Below are 24,999 nucleotides of genomic sequence, written 5' to 3'. Positions count from 1 at the left end.
CTTTGACAGCATAAGCCCCATCACATGATTCTGCTCAAAATTTTTGCACAGTGTCCCAGCTCCCCCAGAGTGACCGCCAACATTCTCAAGGTGACCCGCAAGGTCCTCCCAGACACACCCCCAGCCTCTCAGACCTCATTCTACTCCCTCCTTCCTTCCCTGTGGTCCAGCCTGCCCACGCCTTCCAGCCCAGGGAGCCTGCTGTTGTGAGGTGACCTGTGTCCAGGAATGTGGCCGTTGGGCTGGCACGATTATTGATGGCGCCACTTTCCCTCTCGGGGGCCCCAGCTGGGATGAGGAATTAGATGGCCGTGATGGCCTCTGCAATTGCTGTTTTCTCTCTTCTGCCTGGCCTGCTCTCTCCTCAGATAGCCGCTGCCTTCCCTCCCCTGCCTGGGGTCTCTGCCCACACGTCATCTTCAGGGACACGTCTGTGACTGTGCCGTTCCTGTGGCACAGCCCCCCCTCATTTCTCTCCCATGTTGACTACGGGCCCCCCACTCCCCAGCACGCAGGCTCTGTGAGGGCGGACGTCCTCCAGGTCTGGCGCTGGATCCCCAGTACCTAAAACAGTGCTTAGCCTGCAGCAGGGTGCAGGCTAAGAGAGGAACCGGCTGAGAGTGGGGTGCTGCTTTAGGTAAGACGGTCAGGGACGGTTTCTCTGAGGGGTTGGCAGAGAAATTACAATCTATATTACTTTCCCTTGGCTGGTGTAACGAGGTACTACAAGCACAATGGCTTAGAACAATATGAATTTATTACCTGAGAGTTCTGTGCGTCAGAAGTCCAAACTGGGCCTCACTGAGCTAAAACGAAGGTGTTGGCAGAACTGCATTCCTTTCTGGAGGCTCTAAAGGAGGGAAACAGGTATCCCCGTCTTCTCGAGTTTGGAGAGGCCGTCCCCACTCCTTGGCTCACGGCCCCTGCCTCCCTGGTCAAAGTCTGCAAATCTCCCACAAGACACTGTCTCTCTGGTTCTGAATCTTGTGCTCTTCTCATCCCCACGTGAGGACCCTTGTGATGATGCTGGGCCCATCGAGAAAACCCAGGGTAATCTCATTATTTGAAGCATTACTCTGCCAACCGCGGTGGGGAAGGTACTTTGGATACGGTGGTCAGGAAGGGTTTCTCTGAGGAGTTGACCTCGAAGGCAAGGTATGAAGGACAAGAAGGAGCCACCCATGTGAAAAGCTAGAAGAGCTTTTCAGACAGAGGGAGTAGCATGTGCAAAGACCCAGGGGCAGGGAGAACTTGGCGTAGCAAGAGGCAGAAGGTCTCCCAGGGTGGTTACAGTATTTTGACTAAAGGGGACAATAGTCCCGGCTGAGGTTGGGGAGAAAGGCAGGAACTGGGTGGTGCAGATGCTTGGCTCTCTCTCCCCATCTAGGTCACGTACGATTCCCGGACTGGGGTCTTGGGACTCCAGCAGCTGCATTTCATAATGTGGGATTCTTGCGGGTTTGTACGAAGTTGTGATCTGACTGCGTAAAGCAGATAACTGCTATTCATTGATGAGGCCACCTTTTACACTGGCTAAATGGATAGATGTACCCTTCCAAGAGAAGGGGTGGGTTTATTTTCAGACTACTGGGATGCAGGGAAGCCAACAGATCAGGGTTGATGTTGGGGTCTTTCACTGGATCACACCGAAGCACAGGGCAGCAGGAGGCTCTTGAGAAAATCCCACAGCCCTGTTCCCATGGCCTGTAATGCTCACTCACTTGGCATGAGGAGGTTTCTATCAGGCATTGACCTTATTTATTTATTTTAAAGATTTTTTTTATTGGAGAGAGAGAGCGAGCAGGGGGAGAGAGAGATTCTCAAGCAGGCTTCCTACCGAGAGCGCGGAGCCGACGCAGGGATGGAGCCCCCCCCACAGCCATCATGACCTGAGCCGAAACCAAGAGTCCAACACTTAACCGACTGAGCCCCCCGGGCGCCCCCATCAGGCATCGACTTTAAAACACGCTCCATCTCCTAGCTGCCGCCGCCTTTCCCTGTGGGTAACTGGGGTTTGGGAACTTGTGTCCAGAAAGCAGGTGAGGTCCTAGGAAGGGGTCCCCTTCCATCTGGGGAGGCTGCCCTTGGGTGGTGCCACAGACCCTGGTGGAAGAGGAAAGAGGACAGGGATCCCTGCAGTGCCCAGAGGTGGAGCATCAGTGAGACACAGATGTGGGCTCCCCCAGCTCCCTCTGAAGACTCCTCTCAGCCTGTCAGCTTCCTCCAGCAGCCGCTGGGCTGATGACCACAAACTGGGGGTCCGAAAACAAGAGACGGTCCTTCTCTCACAGTTTTGGAGGCCAGAGTTCAAAATCAAGGGAGCATGATGGCCATGCTCCCTCTGAAGTCTCTGGGGGTGGGTCCTTCCTTGCCTCTTCTAGCATCTGGTGGTTCCTGGCTGTTAATGGACCAAATGTCCCCCCACCCCAGTCCATGTGGTTGAAAGCCTAACCCCCAATGTGATGGTATTAGGAGGTGGGGTCTCTGGGAAGAGTATAGGTTTAGATGAAGACAGGAAAGGGGCTGGAAGCCCATGATGAGATTTGTGCCCTTATGAGAAAAGACGTGAGGTCTGTTGAGAACGCAGCAAGAACACAGCCATCTGAAAACCAGGGAAAGAGCCCTTCCCCTATGCCAAATCTGCCAGCGCCTTGATCTTGAACTTCCCAGCCTCTAGAACGGAAATGGGCTCCAGCCGTGCCTTGGGTGCTGTGTGCACTCCCACCCCTAGATTCCAAGTCCGAGGTCTGAGGTCCCCAGCACCCGAGGAGGCAGAGGCCAGCAGAACGCGGGCTCCCAGTGGTTGCGTGGTTGGGCGCCCACAAAACCCAGTTGTCCTCTGCAGTGGCTCCTGTCCCTTTCTGCTTCGAAGTCACCTCTGCTTTTGCCCACTGAATCTGCACTCCACAGAAGACAGACACAATTACAGAATCCCCAGAACGCTGTATTTCACTCCCTTTCTTCCCCACTGGACAGGCCTCGAAGGCTCTGTGTCCCTTTGGCGCACAGCAGAGGACCTGACGTAGCAGGGACCCCCCACTAATGCTTGAGGGAGGGATCCCTAGGCTGTCTCCAGCGTGCAGTTCCCAAGGGAACGTCCCTTTCTCATGCTTTATAAATTCCTCTTGGTGGGGAGGGGGAAAGTCAGCAAAGATTCTGCCAGCAGGAACTTTAGAAACAGAAAGCTTCAAATAATTTGCTTTAAATGTACTGCTAAACCAGCAAGGCCATTCTGATCACTGATCTGCGAACCAGCTGGGTCAGGAATTAACACTGGTACTAAACGCTGACGACAGTGGTGTCCGATGATGTGGCAATTTGGCCCACTTGGGGAAAGGGCCAGGCTGAATGGGTGAAAAGTCTGAAACAAACAAAGTGTGTCTAAAAACGTAACCATTTTTCCCTGAAGATTTACCTATTTATTGGAGAGAGAGAGAGAGAGCGCGCGCACACGCGAGTGTCACACATGTGCAAGCTGGAGGGAGAGAGGGGGAGGGAGAGGGAGAATCCCAAGCAGACTCGCCTTGAGCAGGGAGGAGGGGGGGGGGGGGGGGCCGGGCTCCAACTCACCATCTGTGATCATGACCAAAGGAGAGTCTGATGCTTAACACACGGCACCAGCAGGTGCCCCAAACCGTAACCATTGTAAGCGATGCCTTTCCAACCTTATTTCAGACCATGTGTGCATACCGTAAGGAAAGGGTCCGTGAAGGTAAATTGATAAGGCGGGTACCTAACTCTCAGAAGTGAAGGAAATGAGGTTTTGACTCACGCTATAAATACAGTCGAGGACCGAAGTAAATCATTTCAACTTCATCCGGTTTCTATCGCCCAGGAGGAATGAAAGTGCAGTATTTGTCACCAAATAAGACACTCGAGTAAGAAAGTTTTTCTTTCATTAACTTATAAAACAGTATAACAAAAGAGCTGGGAGAACGTGACCAAATGATCAGTATTTTTTTTTTTTCCAATCAGTATTTGGCTATTTAGGAACCAAAGTATCCTTTGATACCCAGAATATAAGGTTCCTAACACCAGAGAAATCATTTTAACCGTGATCTTTGACCATCTAAATGTTCTCTGCAGGTAGGACTTCCTGAGAATGTTTTACTCTGCACCTAACTTGTGCCATTCAGAAGTCTGCGGAAAAGCTCACTAAGGCAAAAATCAATCCTGAATTAACACCAAGACTCTTACCAAGACTGAGCTCCCCCTAGAGTTGCAAAATATTTATCAAACACCTTTAAGGGCGAGGCACCTGGGTGGCTTGGTCCATAGAGCATCTGCCTTCGACTCAAGTCATGATCTCAGGGTCCTGGGATCGAGCCCCGTGTTGGGCTCCTTGCTCAGTGGGGAGTCTGCTTCTCAGTCTCCCTCTGCCTCTCCCCCTGCTTGTGCTCGCTCTCTCTCTCTCTCTCTCTCAAATGAATAAATAAAAAATTTTTTAAAAAGGGAAAAAGAAAAAAAACAAACAGCTTTAAGGGAAAATCATTAAGTCCACAAACATGTGTTACAGACAACCAAATGGGACATGTTTGTGGTTTTTAAAATTTATTTATTTGGGGGCGCTGGGGTGGTGCCCTCAGTTAAGTGTTGGAGACTTGGTTTCAGTTCAGGTCGTGGTTTTAGGGTAGCAAGATAGAGCCCCGTGTCGGGCTCTGTGCTCAGCAGGGAGCCTGCTAGAGATTCTTCCTCCCTCTCCCCCTGACCTTACCCCTCCCAAAAATAAATGAAGAAATCTTCTTTAAAAATTAAATAAAGTAGGGGAGTCTGGATGGCTAAGTGGGTTGAGCCTCTGCCTTCGGCTCAGGTCATGATCTCAGGGTCCTGGGATCGAGTCCCGCATCGGGCTCTCTGCTCGGCAGGGAGCCTGCTTTCTCCTCTCTCTGCCTGCCTCTCTGCCCACTTGTGATCTCTCTCTGTCAAATAAATAAATAAAATCTTTAAAAAAAATTAAATAAAGTAGGGACGCCTGGGTGGCTCAGTGGGTTAAAGCCTCTGCCTTCGGTTCAGGTCATGATCCCAGGGTTCTGGGATCGAGCCCCACATCAGGCTCTCTGCTCAGCAGGGAACCTGCTTCTTCCTCTCTCTCTCTCTGCCTGCCTCTCTGCCTTCCTGTGATCTCTGTCTGTCAAATAAATAAATAAAATCTCTAAAAAAAAATTGCTACCTTCAGAAGACACTCTGGGGAGAGATGATAGGGCAACACCTATCTTAGTACCTAATTATCCCCAGGTTGTGGTTTCGGTCTCTTCTATTTTCTGTTTGCAGAGTTCTCCATTAGCACCCATTTTATAGACAAAAGAGCTGGAGCACAGAGGCCATGCACAGAACCAGGGGCAGAACTGGTCATGACCACGTGAGCGGTCCTCTTCTGCTGTGAAGCCGCAAGTCCTCAAGGGCTCCACACGCACCTGCTCGTCTGTCCTTAGGACTACATTACACACACAGAGCTGAACGATTCAGGACCGACAAGCAAGCTTGTCCTAAAAGGCTGCCTAAGATTGCATTTAGTTTTTAAAATCTTATTTGAGGGCGCCCGGGTGGCTCCGTGGGTGAAGCCTCTGCCTTCGACTCAGGTCATGATCCCAGGGTCCTGGGATCGAGCCCCGCATCAGGCTCTCTGCTCAACAGGGAGCCTGCTTCCCCTCTCTCTCTCTGCCTGCCTCTCTGCCTACTTGTGCTCTCTCTCTGTCAAATAAATAAACAAAACCTTTTTAAAAATTTAAAATCTTATTTGATGTGTAATATGTCGTAAATATTGAATATTAATCATATACCGAGGTTTTAATTAAAAAAATATATATATAATACAGGCTTGCCCACGAACAAATGACACACAAAGCGTGGAGTTCATAAACGTATCCTGGGAGTAGGATCCGTGCTGTAAGATCAGGGGACTATGTCATGCTAACTCCTTGCACCTTAGGGTTTGGTACAGTATTCATGAAACACTGTACCGATTACGACATACGAGTGATTACCATATATTAATAGTAGTAACTACACACATGGGTTTCACATTTTTATAAACCTATACTTTTAGAAAAAAATGTTGCTAACATAAATTTTTAAATTGGGAATATACAATGATACCTCACAGAACTAACATTTCATGAAACACAGTTAGGGAAAGGGTGTTTTCACATAAATCCAATGAGTTTTAAGAGTATGAAAATTTGGGGCACCTGGGTGGCTCAGTCGTTGAGTGTCTACCTTCGGCTCAGGTCATGATCCCAGGGTCCTGGGATCAAGCCCCGCATCGGGCTCCTGCTCTGTGAGCCTGCTTCTCCCTCTCCTTCTGCCTGCTGCTCCCCCTGCTGTGCTCTCCTTCTCTCTGTCAAATATAAATAAAACCTTTTAAAAAAAGAGAGAGAGAGTATGAAAATTTTTCCCTCTTCCTCCAAATTAAAAAAAAAAAATCATGAATAGAGTGGGCAAGGGGCAATGAAGCATCTGACTCTGGATTTCGGCTCAGGTCATGATCTCAGGGTCGTGGGATCCAGCCCTGCATGGGGCTCCACAGTCAGCCCCAGATTCTGTCCCTCTCCCTCTTCTCTTCCCTCTGCTCGTGTTCTCTCTCACTCAAATGAATGAATAAAATCTTAAAAAACAAAAACAAAAACAGCCGTAGCAGCAAATACCCGACTTTTGTATCAACATGGACAGGACTGGAAGAGATTATGCTGAGTGAAACAAGTCAGGCAGAGAGAGCCTTTTTTTTTTTTAAAGATTTTATTTATTTATTTGACAGACAGAGATCACAAGCAGGCAGAGAGGCAGGCAGAGAGAGAGGGGGAAGCAGGTTCCCTGTTCCGCAGAGAGCCCGGTGCGGGGCTCGATCCCAGACCCCTGGGATCATGACCTGAGCTGAAGGCAGAGGCTTAACCCACGGAGCCACCCAGGCGCCCAACAGAGAGAGTCAATTATCATATGGTTTCACTTACTTGTGGAACACAAGAAATAACACGGAGGACATGGGGAGATGGAGAGGAGAAGGGAGTTGGGGGAAATTGGGAGGGGGAGACGAACCATGAGAGACTGTGGACTCTGAGAAACAGGTTGAGGGGCTTGGAGGGGAGGGGCTGGGGGGATGGGTGAGCCTGGTGGTGGGCATTCAGGAGGGCACGGACTGCATGGAGCCCTGGGTGTGGTGCATAAACAGTGAATGCTGGAACACTGAAAAGAAATAAAATGAAATGGGAAAAAAAAAATACAGTGGGCACAGTCTAAGAGAAAAGCCTTCAGGCTGAAGTCAGGAGACCCTGGGTAGATCATTTCACTTCTCCAGGCCTTAACTTCCTCCTCCCCAGGGTCCCGGGTCAGCTCATACCAGGATCTAGGACCTTACCTTTTGCTGAGCCTTTCCGTCCAAACCCCAAGCCTTCCTTGAGAAAGCCCGTTCAAAATCACTTTCCCTTTTTTGTTTAGGGTCAGTCTCATGCTATGGGGCTCCTCCACCGGACCCAGGCTCCTCCACGTGGGCCTCAAGGCATGTTTGCTAAATGAATCAATAACCCGAGAAAACACACACACACATTACTATGATGAGGCCGTGTGGTATCGTGAGGAAGGAGGAACAGGCATCTGCTTTCGGGCACTGCCATTAAAGAGAACGCTTGCCAGACTTGTAAAGCATTTCCCCTTTCCTATCTTTTATCCACCTGTTAAGATATTTTGCAATATCCTACTTGGGGCTGACTTGCCAAGTTTGCTAAAAGCAAAGGACAGAGGGAGGAGGGAGGTGAGAAACCCGTAGAGCTGTGCGTGTGCTTCTACTGACACCAAAGGTTTACTCGGAGACGGACCCCGCAGCCCGCTCGCAGCTTGCCGCAAGGATTAGGAAGTGCACACCTGCTCGGTCGGTCTGAGAAACGCACATGAGGAGCTGTCTTTAATAGGAAAATGGGGTGTACCAACCACTGACCAAGTCTTACATTAAAGTTTCTTCCCCGCTGTTTCTGGTCTGTGTCTAATTCTGTAGGTATGTATTAGAAAACTATACCAGCCCTCACAAAATCCCCCTCTCGGCCTTTCAAAAGCTATAAAGGAGAAAAGGAATTAATTACACTGAAAGTGGAGTCATAAACCCTCAATGGGGATGGCAGGAAGGGCCCAGGATGGTCTATTAGGATCAAACAGACGGCTTCAGCCCTCCTTCTAAAATCATCTATGCACCGTTACCATTTAGAAATATAGTAATAGTCAAAAACAAGGGGCACTAAGCCACTGAGCGATTGATGGTTAAGACAAAGAAGCTTGTCGGGGCGCCTGGGTGGCTCAGTGGGTTAAAGCCTCTGCCTGCACCTCAGGCCATGATCTCAGGGTCCTGGGATCGAGCCCCGCATGGGGCTCTCTGCTCAGCAGGGAGCCTGCTTCCCTTCCTCTCTCTCTGCCTGCCTCTCTGCCTACCTGTGATCTCTGTCAAAAAAAAATAAATAAAATTAAAAAAAAAAAAAAAGACAAGCTTGTCTCAGGCATGCTCTCTGCCTGGGAGCCTGGTCTTGGGTCAGTGGGTCCCTCCCCCCACACAGATGGAAGGCTGCAGCTTGGTCTAGCGTCTGGTCCTCCTCCTGTGGCCCAGGCTCTGCCTCTGCCTTTACCATCCCTCCACCCCTGCACACATGGTGCCCATCTATGCCCCCAGCTCTGTCGAGACAGCTGTTTTGAGTGGCCTCCATAACCCTTTCCAGAAGTCTCCCCAGGCAGGTGGTCAGACAACAGTAAGCCCCTTTGGAAGGAAGCAGAGGATGGAAACATGCGAAAGTCATTTCGACCTAGCCGGATGGATAAGCGTACTGACCCAAACAATTCGCATCATTTAAAATCAAAAACAAAAAGTGCATATATAGCCACAAGCAAAGTAATTTGTTGTGTAGTCTGGACTCCCTCTAAGGTTTCTTTTTAAGAGAAGTTTCAAAAGTATTTTCTCATCAGTGATATGACCAGTGTAAGTATTTCCAAATCAGCTAGAAAAGGCTTATCAAGGTTTATATTTTACACATTCTTCTGTCTAATTTTTAACAGACTTCCAGGAACCAAGCCTTCCAAATCAGCTACTTAGTGAAGTGTAAATTCCTGGGGTTAGACACTTGGCACAGTCCCGTTCTCTGGGACAGAGAAGATTAGGTGTAAAGTTTCCAGAATTGAGGCCCATGCGTTCCGAGATAGCCCTTCACACTCAGGGCTATCATGAAATAGCCAATCACCTTTCCAGCTGAAACACAAAAACTTTTTTTTAAAATATTTTATTTATTTATTTGAGACAGGCAGAGAGAGATCACAAGTAGGCAGAGAGGCAGGCAGAGAGAGAGGGGGAAGCAGGCTCCCTGTGGAGCAGAGAGCCCGATGTGGGGCTCGATCCCAGGACCCTGAGACCATGACCTGAGCCGAAGGCAGAGGCTTAACCCACTGAGCCACCCAGCGCCCCGAAACACAAAAACTTTTATAGGAGTTTTTGCCCGGGATCCCACTGTCAGTAATGAAAGACTGGATGTGTATATTCACACTGGCCACGTGCCACGGGACAGCCTAAATCTCTACGGGGATTCACTTGCTCAGCATAACTCATCCCCAGTCTGCGATGAAGAAAGCGAGGCTTCGAGAGGGGAGATAATTCATTCAGGGCCCCACCGCCGGGCCTGCTGGGCTAGGATCCCAACCCAGGTAGTCCAGCTTCAGATCCTGGTGTGTACCCTTGCTGCACGAGCACGAAACAGCTTTCAATAAAGTTACTAAACTCTCTCAGAGTGGGGCCCCAGGGGCAGAAAGAGCCGCAACAGAGACATTCCCGGTGTCACGGTGGCCAGGGGTCTGAGGCCCTCAGTAGACACATCTGGGTCTGTCCTGACTTGGGGCTCCTAATGCTCTGTGGGTGACAGGTCCTCTGAGACTCTAGGGAGGGCTCTGGAACATTCCCCACAAACATGCGCATGGGTACACCCATGTACACAAATGAAACTTCACACAGTCCACAAGATCATTCCCATTAGGGGTACGCCCTGCTTCCCTCCTCCCTTCTCCTCATCCAAGGCTTTTTTTTTTTAATTAAAAAATTTTAATTAAAATTTAATTTAAAAAATATTTTTTTATTTTTTTTAAATTTAAAAAAAAAAATTTGTATTTATTTGAAAGAGAGAGATCGTGGGGGGAGGAGCAGAGGGAGAGGGACAAGCAGACTCCATGCTGAGCCCAAAGACCCAGGCCGGGTTCAATCCAGGCCCTTGAGATCATGACCGGAGCTGAAAGCAAGAGTCAGACCCTTAAGCGGCTGAACCACCCAGGCACCCCAAAGTTTTAGAATTTTTGATTCACTCATTCCCATACCTGAAATGGATTTGGAATAATAAAGTCACTGTTTTCCTCAAGATCAAATGTCCTGGACACCCTTGCCTCCTTCTATTCCCCACCCCCACCCCAATACAAAACCACGCTGAAATTCCAGAATAAATCTGCCTGAAGCCCCAAGTTCCATCCCAGTCGGGAGCCAGTGCTGCAAGCAGGTAGGCAGAGCCCGGGGTGCCTGGCCCTGAGCCGCACTCATTTGTTCACTCAGCTTAGTAAGGGCTCCTGGGTGCCGGGTGCTTGGGATACCCTGGAAGGGAAACAAGCCGCGCCCTCCCCTTGCAGAGCCCCGGTTCCAGCAGAGGGAGACAAACAATACTAGACGTGAAAAGCAATTCCATTCGCTGTCTAGTAAATGACAAAGTGGTATGGCGAAGAAAAAGGAGAAGTTCGACTAGGATGTGGGAGACCCAGATGTCGGAGCAATTCTGAGTCAGGTGGTCCGAGCGGACCTGGTCGAGGAGGTGACCTTCAGGCAAAGCCTTGAAGGAGATGGCAGAGCCGGTCCCGTGGGTAACTTGCAAGGACACCCTCCTGCTCACGGGGTCGACCCGGGTAAGGAGGGCATATGCCGCGCACGTTCCCCGAGGCCGGAGTGGCTGGAGAACAACAAACTAGATCAAGGGCAGCGGATGAACTCAGACGGGGCCTGGGGCCTGGGGCCCCTCCAGCAGGACTCGAGAGGTCACAGGAAGAGCGCGGGCTTCCTGGAGGGACGAGGAGCAGCTGCTGAGAACAGACTCCAGCAGACGAAGGAGGAGCAGGCTGACCGCTGGGGGGACTACGGCACCGGTCCAGAGGGGAGCCGGAGGGTGGCTCCACCCGTCCGGCCGCACCCACACGCCCACGGACGGATGGACTCTGCATCTATTTTGACGCAGAGCCCATGGCAGCTTGTGGCAGCTCCGCTCGAGGGTGAAGGAGAAGGAGGAATGGACCGCTGTGGGGCTCGGGCGCGAGGAGAGCTGCGGCCAGCTGCACGGGGTCAGTCAGTCTGAGAGGTGAGCCTCCCGTGTGTGAGAGGAGGCAAGGGGAGTGGGGCTGCTGGAGATGGGCATGCGCAACAAGCAGGAAGGCTGGGAAGGTGCCTGAGCGCAGGAGCGGAGGAGGGCGGGTGGGGGGGGGGTGCGCTCAGGGAGAGTTTCCTGCAGAGAAAGAAAAGGGTGGGGGGCGAGCTTGGGGCATCGGTGGCAAAGCCCTGAGAAAGTGCGGGAGAGAAAAAAAGTAAAAGAGAAAATTAGTTTTTGGCTCATGCAGAAATGTTAATTTCACCCAAAGAAAGAGAAGGCCCCAAACCCGTTCCTCAGGGCTTTGGGGGAAATCCAGCGATCACGCACAGATTTGATACAAGCTGTCATGGAGTGGATGATTGTTTCAGCACTTTGTTGGGCCTCTTTGATTCTTTTTTTTTTTTTTTTAAGATTTTTTAAATTTTTTTATTCAAGAGAGCAGGAGAACAAAGGCGGGGGAGCGGAGGGAGAGGGACAAGCAGTCGCCAAGCTGAGCTTGGACCCTGAGGCGGGGTTGGATCCCACCACCTTGACGTCATGACCTGAGCGGAAACCAGGAGTCCGGGGCTCAAGGGACTGAGCCACCCAGGCGCCTCTCCCCTTGATCCTATTCTTATCAGTGTTTAAAAAGTGTAAAACCTGGGGCGCCTGGGTGGCTCAGTTAAGCGTCTGCTTTCCGCTCCCGTCCTGATCCTAGGGTCCTGGAACTGAGTCCCACATGGGGCTCCTTGCTCATCGGGGAGTCTGCTTCTCTCTCTGCCTGTTTCCCCCCTGCTTCTGCTCCCTCTCTCTGACAAATAAATAAAATAAAACCTTTAGGAAAAAAAGTATAAAACCTTACGCATCACTTAGATTGTCCTGTGCTGGGATTGTCTGTCCACCCTACGCCGTTTACGATGATGCCGGCCTCTCCAAGGGACCAAAAAGACTGTGCATTTCTGACATCGAATCAGGGAGGAAGAATATCATCTATTTTAAGATAAAAATTGGGGGTGTCCATTTGTTCGCTGTGCTGCTGTCTTCTCTCTCGTTCTGCTCTGCCACGCCCTGCTCTGAAGCGACACCCACCATCTCCCGCAGCAAGACGCGCGGGCCTGTGGAGGACAGCACACAGTTTCGCTTTGTCCGGCTCTCAGAGCGCGCCACTGCCCTGACCAAGGGGTCCATGCGGGCCACGACTTGTACATTGCCTATGATTAGACACTACCCCCTGTGGAGGAGGCCCTTGTAAAAATGGACATTCATGGGACACCTGGGTGGCTCAGTTGGTTAAGTGGCTGCCCTCGGCTCAGGTCATGATCCCAGCGTCCTGGGATCGAGTCCCACATCGGGCTCCTTGCTCAGCAGGGAGCCTGGTTCTCCCTCTGCCTCTGCCTGCCACTCTGCCTGTGCTCACTCTCTCTCTGACAAATAATAAAATATTTTTTTTTAAAAAATGGACATTCAGGTAACTTTTCCTTTTGCGTACTATGGAAGAGTAGCTCCCCATTCTGGTTTGGCTGCAAAGTACTTCATTGATGCAGGAGCTGGCATCCTAGATGAAGATTATAGAGGAAATGTGGGCATCATACTACTTAATTTTGGCAAAGAAAAGTTTGAAGTCAAAAAGGGCGATCAGATCGCACAACTCATTTATGAATGGATTTTTTTATCCAGAAATAGAGGAAGTTCCACTTTTAGATGACACTGAAAGGGGTTCAGGAGGTTTGGGTTCTACTGGGAAGAATTAAATTATGCCAAGAATAGAAAATGAGAAAACACACTTTTTCTTAAAAATAGTTTTTGCCTTAGGGCACCTGGGTGGCTCAGTGGGTTAAAGCCTCTGCCTTCTGCTCAGGTCATGATCTCAGGGTCCTGGAATCGAGCCCCGCTTCGGGCTCTCTGCTCATCGGGGAGCCTGCTTCCTCCTCTCTCTTTGCCTGCCTCTCTGCCTACTTGTGATCTCGGTCTGTCAAATAAATAAATAAATACTAAAAAAAAAAAAAAGTTTTTGCATTAACAACAAAAAAAAAAAAGATAAAAATTGGGTTCTGAAGGTCACTAGACAACCTATTTCAGAACTTGCATTCTTGTAGCATTTCATAGTTTATACCCAGGATCCGATGTGAGGATGAAAACCTCTGGGAGGCAAATAAGGAAGCACTATTTGCTGAATGCCTGACCCACTTTCCTGGGCGCGGCATGTGAAGCCGGAGGATTCAAGGACCTGCCCCAGTAGCCTCCAAAGGCTCCAGCCAGGCTCCCTGGCTCTGGGCCCAGTTCTCTATTTCTTATGGTTCTTTTTGACTATGTTGCTATCTAGCTGAACTCAGCCACCTGAGGGCAGAGTGTGTCCTCTGTGTGTGGTGTACCTACACTAGGCCTCACATGGAAGGGGTTCAAAATGTTTGCCGTTGGGGATGCCAACAGTAGGTACTCGGAAATACTAGGGGGAAGAGAACACTATTCCAAAAAGTGGACAGCCATCCCTATTATTTGGCCAAAACTACAAGCAAAGGAGGGGCAGGAAAATGGGGCGCTGGTGTGTAGTTGGGGACAGAAATTCAGTTTGGAAGGATGAAATGTCCTGGAGTGGGACGGAGGTGGCGGTCACACAGCACTGGGAATGCACTTGGTGCCACTTAAGTGTACGCTTGAAAATGGTTAAAATGGTACATTTTATGTTATGGATATTATTAAAAAAGAAAAACTATTAAAAAAAAAAAACACACACCATGAGCAAAGGCACTGAGGGGTAAGTAATGTCTTAACAACCTCGTGTTTCCAGAGCCAACCAGGGATTTTACAAAATGTAAAATTCCACTCTATGTATTTTTTGTTTGGGGAAAAACAGTTGTTCTTCATAAAAATATGCCGTTTATGTTCATCTTTAATGGGCTTATTGTAATTTTCAAATGCACTAATGCGTATCTTTAACATTTCTCAGCTTTAATATCAACAGATGTAATCTACATAAAGGGTCCTTGATATTTACAAGCGCATAAGGGTCCTGATACCTAAATGCTTGGGACACTGGCTCAGTGGGAGAAACAGGCAAATGGGTGAACAAGAAACCAGGAAACTGCCCAGTGCCACAGGCATGTATGTTGACAGAAAGGGAAGGTCTCACCAAGAAGCAGAGCCCTGAGGGTAGGAAGGAGCCTGGCCTGCAAAGCCCAGAGGTCAAGCACGGTTGCAGGAGAGAGGCTGGCATTTCCTTAGGCCCGATTAACAAAAAAACAAAACACCCAAAAATGCCAGTCCCGTGAAACCGCGTGGTGGTAAGCCAGAGAGGAACAGCACGCAGAGGGGATCATGCAGACCGGGGTCTGGAACTGACAGACAACGTCACAGCTGCGGAGTGGAGAATATTCTAGAAGGCGCCGCCGTGTAGCCAGGACACTGAGCCGGAAGCGCAGATTGTAGATGGGGCCTGAGCTGGGATGGGATGGGAGGGCACAGGGGCCAGCCTTCGCCCCCTTGGATCTTTCCTCACCTGGGAGCTCCGCCCTCCAGGGAGCGCTGCTGCCCAGGGTTCCCTGACCGCACCACGGGGCAGAGGATTACCCCAGAATTGTATCTGCTACCCGGCTCCCCTACTGGGGCAGGCAGTGGGGGGCAGTGAGACCTACATTGTCACCCTTGTCCCTGCACTACCCGGGAAAGTCATACGCAGCAGACAGTAATGCTGGTGAATTCTGAGCTAGGCACGGTTCCCAGCGCTCCACATACATTAACTTACTCAATCCTTACAACAAAATGGGATGTAAATGAGATTCTTGGGCCCACTTTCCTGATGAGGAAACTGAGGGACAGAGTGGTGAAGCATCTGTCTGAAATCACAGCCCTGGTAGCAGCATTTGCAGGATACAGCCTAGAATTTCTGGCTAAAATCAGCCTCCCTCCACCCCCACCGCAGTACCTAGTAGCTGTTCGCTATGGGAATGAATGTGTTAATAAACACAATAATGCGGGTGGGGGGGGGGTGATTGATTTTTCAACTAGTGGCTACACTCAAGGAGGGCTTTGAACTCACAGCCTCGAGATATCAAGAGATCGCGAGCTCCACATTCCTCCAAATGAACCAGCCAGGAAACACCCCCATCCCACCTTTTAAGTTTATTTAAACTGCGCTGGCTGTTTTTAAGTGAGCCCAGGGAATCAGCAAAATGCAATACGCCGCCGTCGGCGTTCCTGACTGTCGTGGGGGCAGTGATACACCCTACCTGCTGGTGTCTTCACCCAGCTCAGTCTAACCAGCTCAGCCCACTGGGAATAATTGCAGTAGTGAAGGGGACAAAGTCCTCTGGCTCAGGAAGCTTCCGCGCCAGCAGGGAGACCCACCGTAAACCCAGGAAGCAGGAAGAAGGGCCCTCCCAGGGGCAAGTGCTGGGAAGGGAGATGGGGATGCAGGGGTACCGCCTGAGATGGAGCGGTCCAGGATCAAAGCTGCAAGCTCCCGCAGAGCCCCGGAGGCCTGGACTCAATTCTGAGTAGCTGGGGAGCCTGAGGGATCCTGAGGTGAAGTGTAGCCTCATCTTACCTTTTATGTATTTAATTTTTAAAGATTTTATTTATTTATTTGAGAGAGAGTACGTGCACGAGTAGGGGCGGGGACAGAGGGAGAAGCAGACTCCCTGCTGAGCAGGCAGCCAGACACGGGGTCCGGGGAGGGGCGCGGCGGGGGGGTCTATCCCGGGACCCCGAGATCATGCTGAGCTGAAGGCAGAGGCTTAACCCACTGAGCCACCCAGCGCCCTGGTCTTACCTTTTATAAGGATCATTCTATCTGCTCTGGGGAGAACAGGCTAGAAGTACAGAGACCAGTGAGAGGCCACGTCCCTGGCCCAGGGGCCAGGCTGGGGTAGTGGTGGGGGGATTAGAACGGACTGACTCTGGGACTGATTTGGAAGATCAGGCCAGTGGGATCTGCCGATGGGACTACAACCCGTTTATGCCGTGTTTGATTCCTGCCCCTGCTTCATCTGCCCTACCAGGTCCTGCAGATTCTTCTCCAGGACTCAAGTCGAATCCCACTGCTCCGCCCCTCCTGTGAGTGGTCAGGGCGCCCCACCCCCACTGGCTCCCCTCTCTGGCCCTCATCAGGCAGCACTCCTGTGAGCCAAGTTCTGAGCCTGCCAGCCTGCCAGGGGGAACACTGTGTGTTTACTGCAGCATTGTTTAAAAGATGAATTGAGGGGCGCCTGCGTGGCTCAGTCGGTTAAACGTCTGCCTTTGGCTCAGGTCATGATCCCGAGGTCCTCAGATCAAGTCCCACATAGGGCTCCCTGCTCAGCGGGGAGCCTGCTTCTCCCTCTGCCTGCCGCTCCCCCTGCTTGGGCTCTCTCTCTGTCAAATAAATAAAAAATAAAATCTTAAAAAACAAATAAATAAAAGACGTATTGATGTTGACAACTCAAATTCTCAGCTCAGTAGGGGAATGAGTCCATAAATCACGGTACACCTATGCTCCAAGGAACTACAGAACTGTTACAAAGTTTGAGGTAGATCTTTTTGTACTTACAGGAAAGAGGTCTGCAACTTACATATTTTCAGTAGGAGTAAATTGCAGGAGCCTCTGGGTGGCTCAGACGGGCACGTGTCTGCCTTCAGCTCAGGTTGTGATCTTGGGGTCCTGGGATTGAGCCCCAGTTAGGCTCCCTGCTCAGCGGGGAGTCTGCTTGTCCCCCTGCCCCTTTCCCCAACTCGTACTCTCTGTCAAATAAATAATAAAAATAATAATAAAAATCTTTAAAAGGGAGGGGTGCCTGGGTGGCTCAGTGGGTTAAAGCCTGTGCCTTCGGCTCAGGTCATGATCCCAGAGTCCTGGGATCCAGTCCAGCATAAGCTCCGTGCTCAGTGGGAAGCCTGCTTCTCCCTCTGCCCTTCCCCCGACTCAAGCTAGCTCTCTCTCACACAAATAAATAAATACTTAAAAAAAAAAAATCTTTAGAAGAGTACATTGCATGAAAATATGTATGCTTTCCATTTTTTATTTGAAAAGACGTGATATATATATTTGCACGGGCAGAGAACAGAAGGACACACACCAAATCCTGCATGGTAAGTCCCCCCAGGCATGGGGCCATATCTCTATCTCTGTCTTGGGTTTTTACAATGATTCAGTGTCATTTTTATAATAAAAAAAAATGCCATCTTTTCCCAACACCCCACCTGGCCCTTACAGGTGCTGGGGAAGCAGCTATCCCCTCCACCGGCAACCCCCCCTTCTCCCCTCCACATGCAAACCTCCCCCAGCCCCATCTCCTGCTCTCAGTCCTCAGAGTGCTGTGCCAGGTCTTGCCACACTCTGTGCCCTGCAGACTGTCACTGGCTCCGAGCTTTTGGCTTCCCTCCCTGGACTCCACCTGAAGAAACCTCTCTTCTGGTTGCTGGCAGAGCCCACAACCCCTGTGGGGACAAACCCTCAGGCCAGTTCCTACCCTGCCAGCCCAGCCTTCCACTAAGTATTCCCACGCCCCTTCTCAAACCAGGCCTCCATATCTGCAGCTTTGAATCACTTCCCTACTGAGAAACTTGTAAGGCTTCCAATGCCTGAGAATAAAATCCACTCTGGCACCGCAATAAAGGGCTTTTGCCCACTTCCAACCATTCCACGGCTCCCCTGCTCCCCGTGCTGGAGCCAGGCCAAACCCTCCCAGTTCCAAACATGCCACACCCTCCATCCAGGTCGGCCTGCCTTTGTGCCTTTGCTCAAGTAGCCTGGAACGCACCTCCACTTCCCACCCCCTTTAACAGACCCCTTGGCAAACAAGTACTTAACCTTCAAAACCCGTGTGCAATTCCCCTCGTCCAGGAAGCATCCCCTGAACCCGGCCGGGTCCTGCAGGAATGGCTGACCTCTGCCCGCCCTGTTTCCCTGCATTCTGGGCCTCCATCTGTAACAGTCCTTTTAGGACTCAACACATCCACTACAGCCCATGGCCCCCCGTCTGCTCTGCCACTGGTTTCCACGGGACCTGGGAGCTAAGTATGGTTTATATATTGCTAAATGGTTGAACAAAAATCAAAAGTAGGGTGTTTCATGACACTTGACCGTTGTACGAAATGTGTACCAAGGGGCGCCTGGGTGGCTCAGTCCTTTGAGCGTCTGCCTTTCGCTCAGGTCTTGATCCCAGAGTCCTGGGATCGAGCCCCGTGTTGGGCTCCCTGCTCAGCGGGGAGTCTGCTTCTCCCTCTCTCCCTCTGCAGCTCCCCTCGCTTATGCGCACTCTCAAATAAACAAATAAGATCTTAAAAAGAAACGTATACTGAATTATGTGAAAATGATGCTGATAAGGAAGGCCACACTCAACGTCTATAAAAAACATATATGGCTGCTTTTCACCCTCCGATGACAGAGATGAATGACCCCAGAGCCTAAAGTATTTACTGTCTGGTCTTTTACAGAGTTTGCCGACCCCTGGCCCGCTCTCCTTGTATTTACAGGTTGATTTTCAGGTCCACAAGACCAGATTACACTTCCCCGTTGATCTGTTGCGGCTTATTACTATAGCACACATGACGGGGGATCTCAGCATGTATGGAACAGATGCCTAGCTGTTCAGTCATGGCGATGTGTTTTTGGTTTTTTTTTTTAAGATTTTATTTATTTATTTGACGCAGAGAGAGAGAGAGATCACAAGTAGGCAGAGAGGCAGGCAGAGAGAGAGAGAGGGAAGCAGGCTCCCCGCCGAGCAGAGCCCGATGTGGGGCTCGATCCCAGGACCCTGAGATCATGACCCAAGCTGAAGGCAGAGGCTTAACCCACTGAGCCACCCAGATGCCCCAGCAATGTGTTCTTGAAAGGGAAAATGCGGCGGCTTCCTGATTTGTAGAGGAAACACGGCCATAAAAGAAAGGTCAATGTCAGACATCCCCGGGGTCGGGAGGTCAGCATTTTCTTCTCCCCAGGGAAAGAGTAAAACATGTTACAGCCTCAGTTCCGCTCACGATTCCTCCGGACTGAGGACAAAAATGGAGACCTAAGTCGACACTTAAAAGATAGATTGCTTCTCGTGAGAAACCCCCAGAACTCCAGTTCCGTGGATTTTATTATCCTCACACGGGTTCTTGCGGTAGGGGGCTGTCATTAGGCTAGACGGGGCTTAAGAGACACAGGTGCTCTTTCCTCTCTTTGCCATATCTAAAGAGGTGGTTTTTAAAAAAGATTTTATTTATTTATTTGACGGAGATCACGATCTCTGGCAGAGTGAGAGGAGGAAGCAGGCTCCCTGCTGAGCAGACAGCCCGATGAGGGGCTCGATCCCAGGACCCTGAGACCATGACCTGAGCCGAAGGCAGAGGCTTTAACCCACGGAGCCACCCAGGCGCCCCTAAAGAGGTGTTCAGTTGCCAAAGTCCCCCATAACTTGCTGCCACCCTACCCCTCAGACCCCAAACAGGAATTCTCCCCCACAGGCAAGCACGGCCTCTCACTCTCCCAGGGAACCTGTCTCCTGCCAAGGTCGACTATGCACGCAGTTTTGGAAAGTTGGTGCAGTCCGGAGCTGACAGCCGAGAAAGAATTCTCGAGACATCTTGGATGCAAAATGGTGGTTTTATGAAAGCGCGGGGACAGGGCGCAGGGACAGGGTGCGGGGACAGGGCATGGGGGGCAGAAGGAGCTTCTGCGGCTGTGGGATCCCTGCAGCCCTGGGACTGTGAAGAGCAAGTGATTATACACCTTGGGGCTAGGAAAAGTGAAGATAAGGGGAAGTTCCAAGAGGACTTTCCCCCGTTAAAGCCTCAGGATCCCGAGGTTATAATGAGCCTATCTCCAGCACTTATCAATGGGCTGCAGGTTATAAGGACATTAGAGTTTATCTATATTTCCTTCTGCCTTGGTCCCCCACGTCACTATCCAGCTTCAGGTGTCCTTGAAGACCTACCTCCAAACCCCGCCTCCTCGGGGCCCCGCCCACCTGGGTGGCTCAGCAGGGAGTCTGCTTGAGTTTCTCTCCCTCACCCCCCCCACTCCCACAAGCACGCCCACACATGCCCCCTTCTCTAAAATAAATAGATAAATTGTAAAACCAACCAACAAACACTCCTCCTTCCTTGAAGATTTGGACTCCTCTAGAGCAGCAGGCCATGTATTAGAACCAAAGCCATTGCCTGTGCTCTACGTTCTGGCACCGGACAGAGTTCTGCAATCTAGTAGCTACAATGCAAGGATGTACTTTGCAGAAAAACTCCGTCGCACCCCGTCGGTGTGTCCCACACAGGCCTAGACCCTCAGCGAATGCTGAACGGTTTCCTGAAAAGAGGAGGAGCCGAGAGCAGACAAGAACACCAGATCCGCAGTACCTGGAGAATTAAACTTGGTAATGAAGATGCACCTGCGTCCTAACGACAAGTCCGTGGGATTCTCAAGCTGTTTCAGAAACAGGTGCACTTGAAATAACCACCAGTGAATGCTGGGGAGGCCTTCGAGATGCAGGAACATGAGGAATGGGAAGGTATTCCAGACCCTCTTCCAGGCCGGGCCGTGGGAGATGAGGAAAAAATCAGATTAAGCTGGTTAACAATTATTAAGGGTTGGACATGGATGACTAACTTTAAAGTTTCCCAGCAACCCTATGACATCATTCCCCCTTTTACAGTCGGGGACACGGAGGCACGGAAAGGGTATAGGCAGAAAGAGTTAGGAATCCCCAGAAAAAGAAAGCCAAAGCATACCTTTTTGAACATAAGAAAAGTCACTGTAGGTCCCTGGCCATCTTGGGAAAGAATGTGAGATCTCCATGGGGCGCCTGCGTCTCCCTCTGCCCCTCCCGAGGGCAGACACATAACCCCTCCCCCAGAACCATTCTCCCTCAAATAAGTAAAATCCTTAAAAAAATTTTTTTTTTAAGTGAAGACTGATGTGCCACTCAAGCAATCTCTGAGCAATCTTTGCAGGATCTAAACCCTCTGAGGGCCCGGATACCAGACTGACCAAGCCAGAGAATTAATGACGCCAACCCTTGCCCGCCCTCGGCACTCTGATCTGCTCTCTGCCGCCTTAGATGACTTTTGCCGCAATTCAATGCTGTCTTCCCCACCGCACGAGACCCTTCGTGATTCGTGTGCACCCTTAGCTTCAAACGTCCCCAGTTTTGTTGTTCGGGGAGACACTGCTTTGAGAACTATCCCCAGTGTTCTCCTTCCTTGTTTGTTTTTAAGATTTTATTTATTTGACAGACAGAGATCACAAGTAGGCAGAGAGGCAGGCAGAGAGAGAGGGGGGGGGGAAGCAGGTTCCCTGCTGAGCAGAGAGCCCTAAGCAGGGCTGGATCCCAGGACCCTGAGACCATGACCTCAGCCGAAGGCAGAGGCTTTAACCCACTGAGCCACCTAGGCAGCCCTAAGATCATTTATTTTAAAGATGTTATTTATTTCTTTGAGAGAGCAGACACACCTTCGTGCTAGTGGGGGCAGGGGCAGAGCCGGGTGCCATACCCTGGACTTGATCTCACAACCCATGAGAGATCCTGACCTGAGCTGAAATCAAGAGACGGACACTTCACCAGCTAAGGCACCCAGGTGCTCTCCAGGGGGTATGTCGTTTTTGGCTAATAGCCAGAAGAGGAGAACCCAGGCTCAGGTAACAAGGGTAAGAGTAACCTGTCACCACCTCACAGGTTGTCAGTGTCAGAACCTGGATTTAAGCCCAGAACAGCGGAGTGCAGAGGCTGATGTAGAAACTGACCTACCACACATACGAGGTTAGTCCTGGGGCAGGGAGCCCAGGTCGGGAGCCTTCGACAGAACTCAATCTCAAATTGATTATCATACTATTTTTTTTCCTTAAAGATCTTATTTATATATTTGACAGAGAGAGACACGGCGAGAGAGGGAACACAAGCAGGGGGAGCGGGAGAGGGGGAAGCAGGCTCCCCGCTGAGCAGGGAGCCTGATGTGGGGCTCGATCTTGGGATCGTGACCTGAGCTGAAGGCAGACGCTTCAGGACTAAGCCACCCAGGCGCCCCCATACTATGTCTTGACATGCCGCATTCATCGTTTTTTGAAAAATCCATTTCCATTTAAATATCTGTTTTCTTGAAAATAGCTTGGGTTTATAAAAGCTTCAACACAGCATCCTAAAATGTCCGTCAACGGGGGGCCACCAGCCATGGAAAGGACCACGGTGTCCCTGCTGGTTGCCGCAGCATGTGACGAAGACTCTGCCCTTTGCCGAACCGAGGTCCTCCACCGCAGCCCACAAATCCTGCACTTTGCAGGGCCGTCCCTCTCACCCACCCCACAAGAGACTTGAACAAACCCAGGCGTGGTTTCCAGCTGCCCACGGCTGTCCCTAGGAAGGCGGACCTCAGCCCCCTTCAAATGCCTGCCTGACCAAGCTCAGGCTGCCCATTCCAGGCAATCCCTGAAGCTAGGCCTCCAAACCCCCCGAGAGCAGTTACTTGAGAAAGTTTACGATTTAAGTCCTTCCTGTCTCTCTCAGATAGACGTGTATCGCCCCCACCCCAGAGTGTCATTCTCAAAGGCCCACATGCTCAAAGGCCATTCCCTTTGAGAGGATCACCATCAGAGGGACAGGCCCCCTGTCTCCTGGTCTCTGTGGGAGGGCAGGAGCCTAACTTGGACAATCACTGGTCATCGGGCCTGCTGGCATTGACACTGACCGACCCTCGTACTCACTGTGTAATTTTCCGTGTGTCTGACTCTCTCCCTCTCACTACTCCCTCATTCTCAATTTAAAAAAAAATTTATTTATTTTGATGAGAGAACACAAGTAAGCAGAGCATCAGTCAGAGGGAGACGCAGACTCCCCACCGAGTAGGGGGCCCGATGGATCACGACCCGAGCCGAAGGCAGATGCTTAACTGACTGAGCCACCCAGGCGCCCCGCCCCCCTTATTCTCCCTTTAAAACACCCCACCAGCCTTGCACAAGTTGGAATGCAGCTTGGCTCTTCCCTCCCTGGCAGTCTGGCTTTATAAGGGATCACCAAGATATGCTGTTGACTGGAAAGCGCAAGGTGTGGGATGGTGACCAGGAACAGTGTGGGCAAAGCCAAGCCTCCCCAAGTGCCCCTTCTTCCTTGTCAGTTTTAAAACATCATGCTTAGCCATGGTTTTCAAAGTCAAGGCACAAATACTACAATAATTTTAGGTAATATTGGGCATCTTGGTGGCTCAGTGGGTTAAGCCTCTGCCTTCAGCTCAGGTCATGATCTCAGGGTCCTGGGATCAAGCCCCACATCGGGCTCTTCACTCCGTGGGGAGCCTGCTTCTCACTCTCCCACTCCCCCAGCTTGTGTTCCCTCTCTCGCTGTTTCTCTCTCTGTCAAATAAATAAAAATAAAATCTTAAACAAATTTTTTTTTAATTTAGGTAATATTTATTGAATGTTAGACTCAACCAGTTTAATTCATCCCATCTTCATGGCTCCCATAAAGTGCTACTTTTATCAAACCCATTTTACAGATAAGACTCAAAGCCACGGAGGGGCGCCTGGGTGGCAAAGTAAGTTGAGCCTACAACTCTTGGTTTCAGCTCAGGTCATGATCTCAGGGTCCTGGGATTAAGTCGCAGGGTCAGAGTCTGGCTCCTACTCTGTCCCTCCCCCAGCTTCTTCGAGTGCGGGCACTCTCTATCCCTCAAATAAATAAATAAAATCTTAAAAAAAAAAAAAAAATCTCAGAGCTAGTGAGTGGCTGAGCCAGACCCCACGTTGTTTCTAGGAGAGCAAGTCTGTTCTGACATGGATAAACATCTACAGCCACTTGGCAACAAGTTTGTTATGTTTGAAAAAATAAAGTAAGGAGCGCATAGTAATTTTATTGTATTTTTTATTTTTTTAAGTTTGTTTTTTTTTTTTGGACACAGAGAGAGAGAGACGCAAAGGCAGACACTTAACAACTGAGCCATCCAGGCGCCCAAGTGCATAGTAATTTTAAACCAAATGTAAAAACATCCAATGCTTAAGCTTCTGTAGAAACATTTCAAACAAAGAGAACAAACAAAAAGATAAAGAAGTGGGAGGAGGCAGACAGCCAAACCACACAAAGGTTTCTCCCTCACCTGCTTCCTGCTGGAAGATTTCAATTTCTTTTTCTACCAAAAGAAAGTGAAACAAAAACCCAAATTCACGGAAACTGGATGCATTTGGCATTTAAGGAACCATGTTTCCTTTGTCCTAAGTGGGTTTCTCTTTATGGATGAAACGTATTAATTAATGGAAGTAAAGCAGCCATAAACCCAACTCACTCCAGCCTCCAAAACAACTTTATTTCATAGAACCTGGGCCGGACCAAGATGAAACACGCGAACCCTTCCCAAGGGGCATCGGAGATACAGAGGGTCTCTGCCCACATGCACAGGTGGGACCCTATCGCCTTTATAAAGCAGTTGGACGCACCTCTCTCTGAGAAGTCTTTTTTTTTTTTTTTTTTTAAGATTTTACTTATTTGACAGACAGATCACAAGTAGGCAGAGAGGCAGGCAGAGAGAGAGGAGGAAGCAGGTTCCCTGCTGAGCAGAGAGCCCCTGATGCAAGATGCCATGTGGGGCTCGATCCCAGGACCCTGAGATCGTGACCCGAGCCCAAGGCAGAGGCTTTAACCCCCTGAGCCACCCAGGAGCCCCTCTCTCAGAATAGCCTTAGCCCAAATGCCCAGCAAGCCAGTGACTCCTAGTTCATGTTTCACCACTTACT

At 50.3% G+C, this 24,999-nt stretch overlaps 1 pseudogene; it reads left to right on the top strand.

The window, feature by feature from the left end:
• The first annotated feature begins 10,976 nt into the window (after positions 1-10,976).
• On the top strand, positions 10,977-13,084 carry LOC116882516 (annotated as a pseudogene).
• Positions 13,085-24,999: the final 11,915 nt, after the last annotated feature.

Source organism: Lontra canadensis, unplaced genomic scaffold (genome assembly GCF_010015895.1).
Source record: "Lontra canadensis isolate GAN:19392208 unplaced genomic scaffold, GSC_riverotter_1.0 scaffold84, whole genome shotgun sequence".
In the NCBI taxonomy this organism is placed as follows: domain Eukaryota; kingdom Metazoa; phylum Chordata; class Mammalia; order Carnivora; family Mustelidae; genus Lontra; species Lontra canadensis.
The sequence above is the reverse complement of the archived record's forward strand: the minus strand, read 5'-3'. Positions and strand labels throughout refer to the sequence as shown.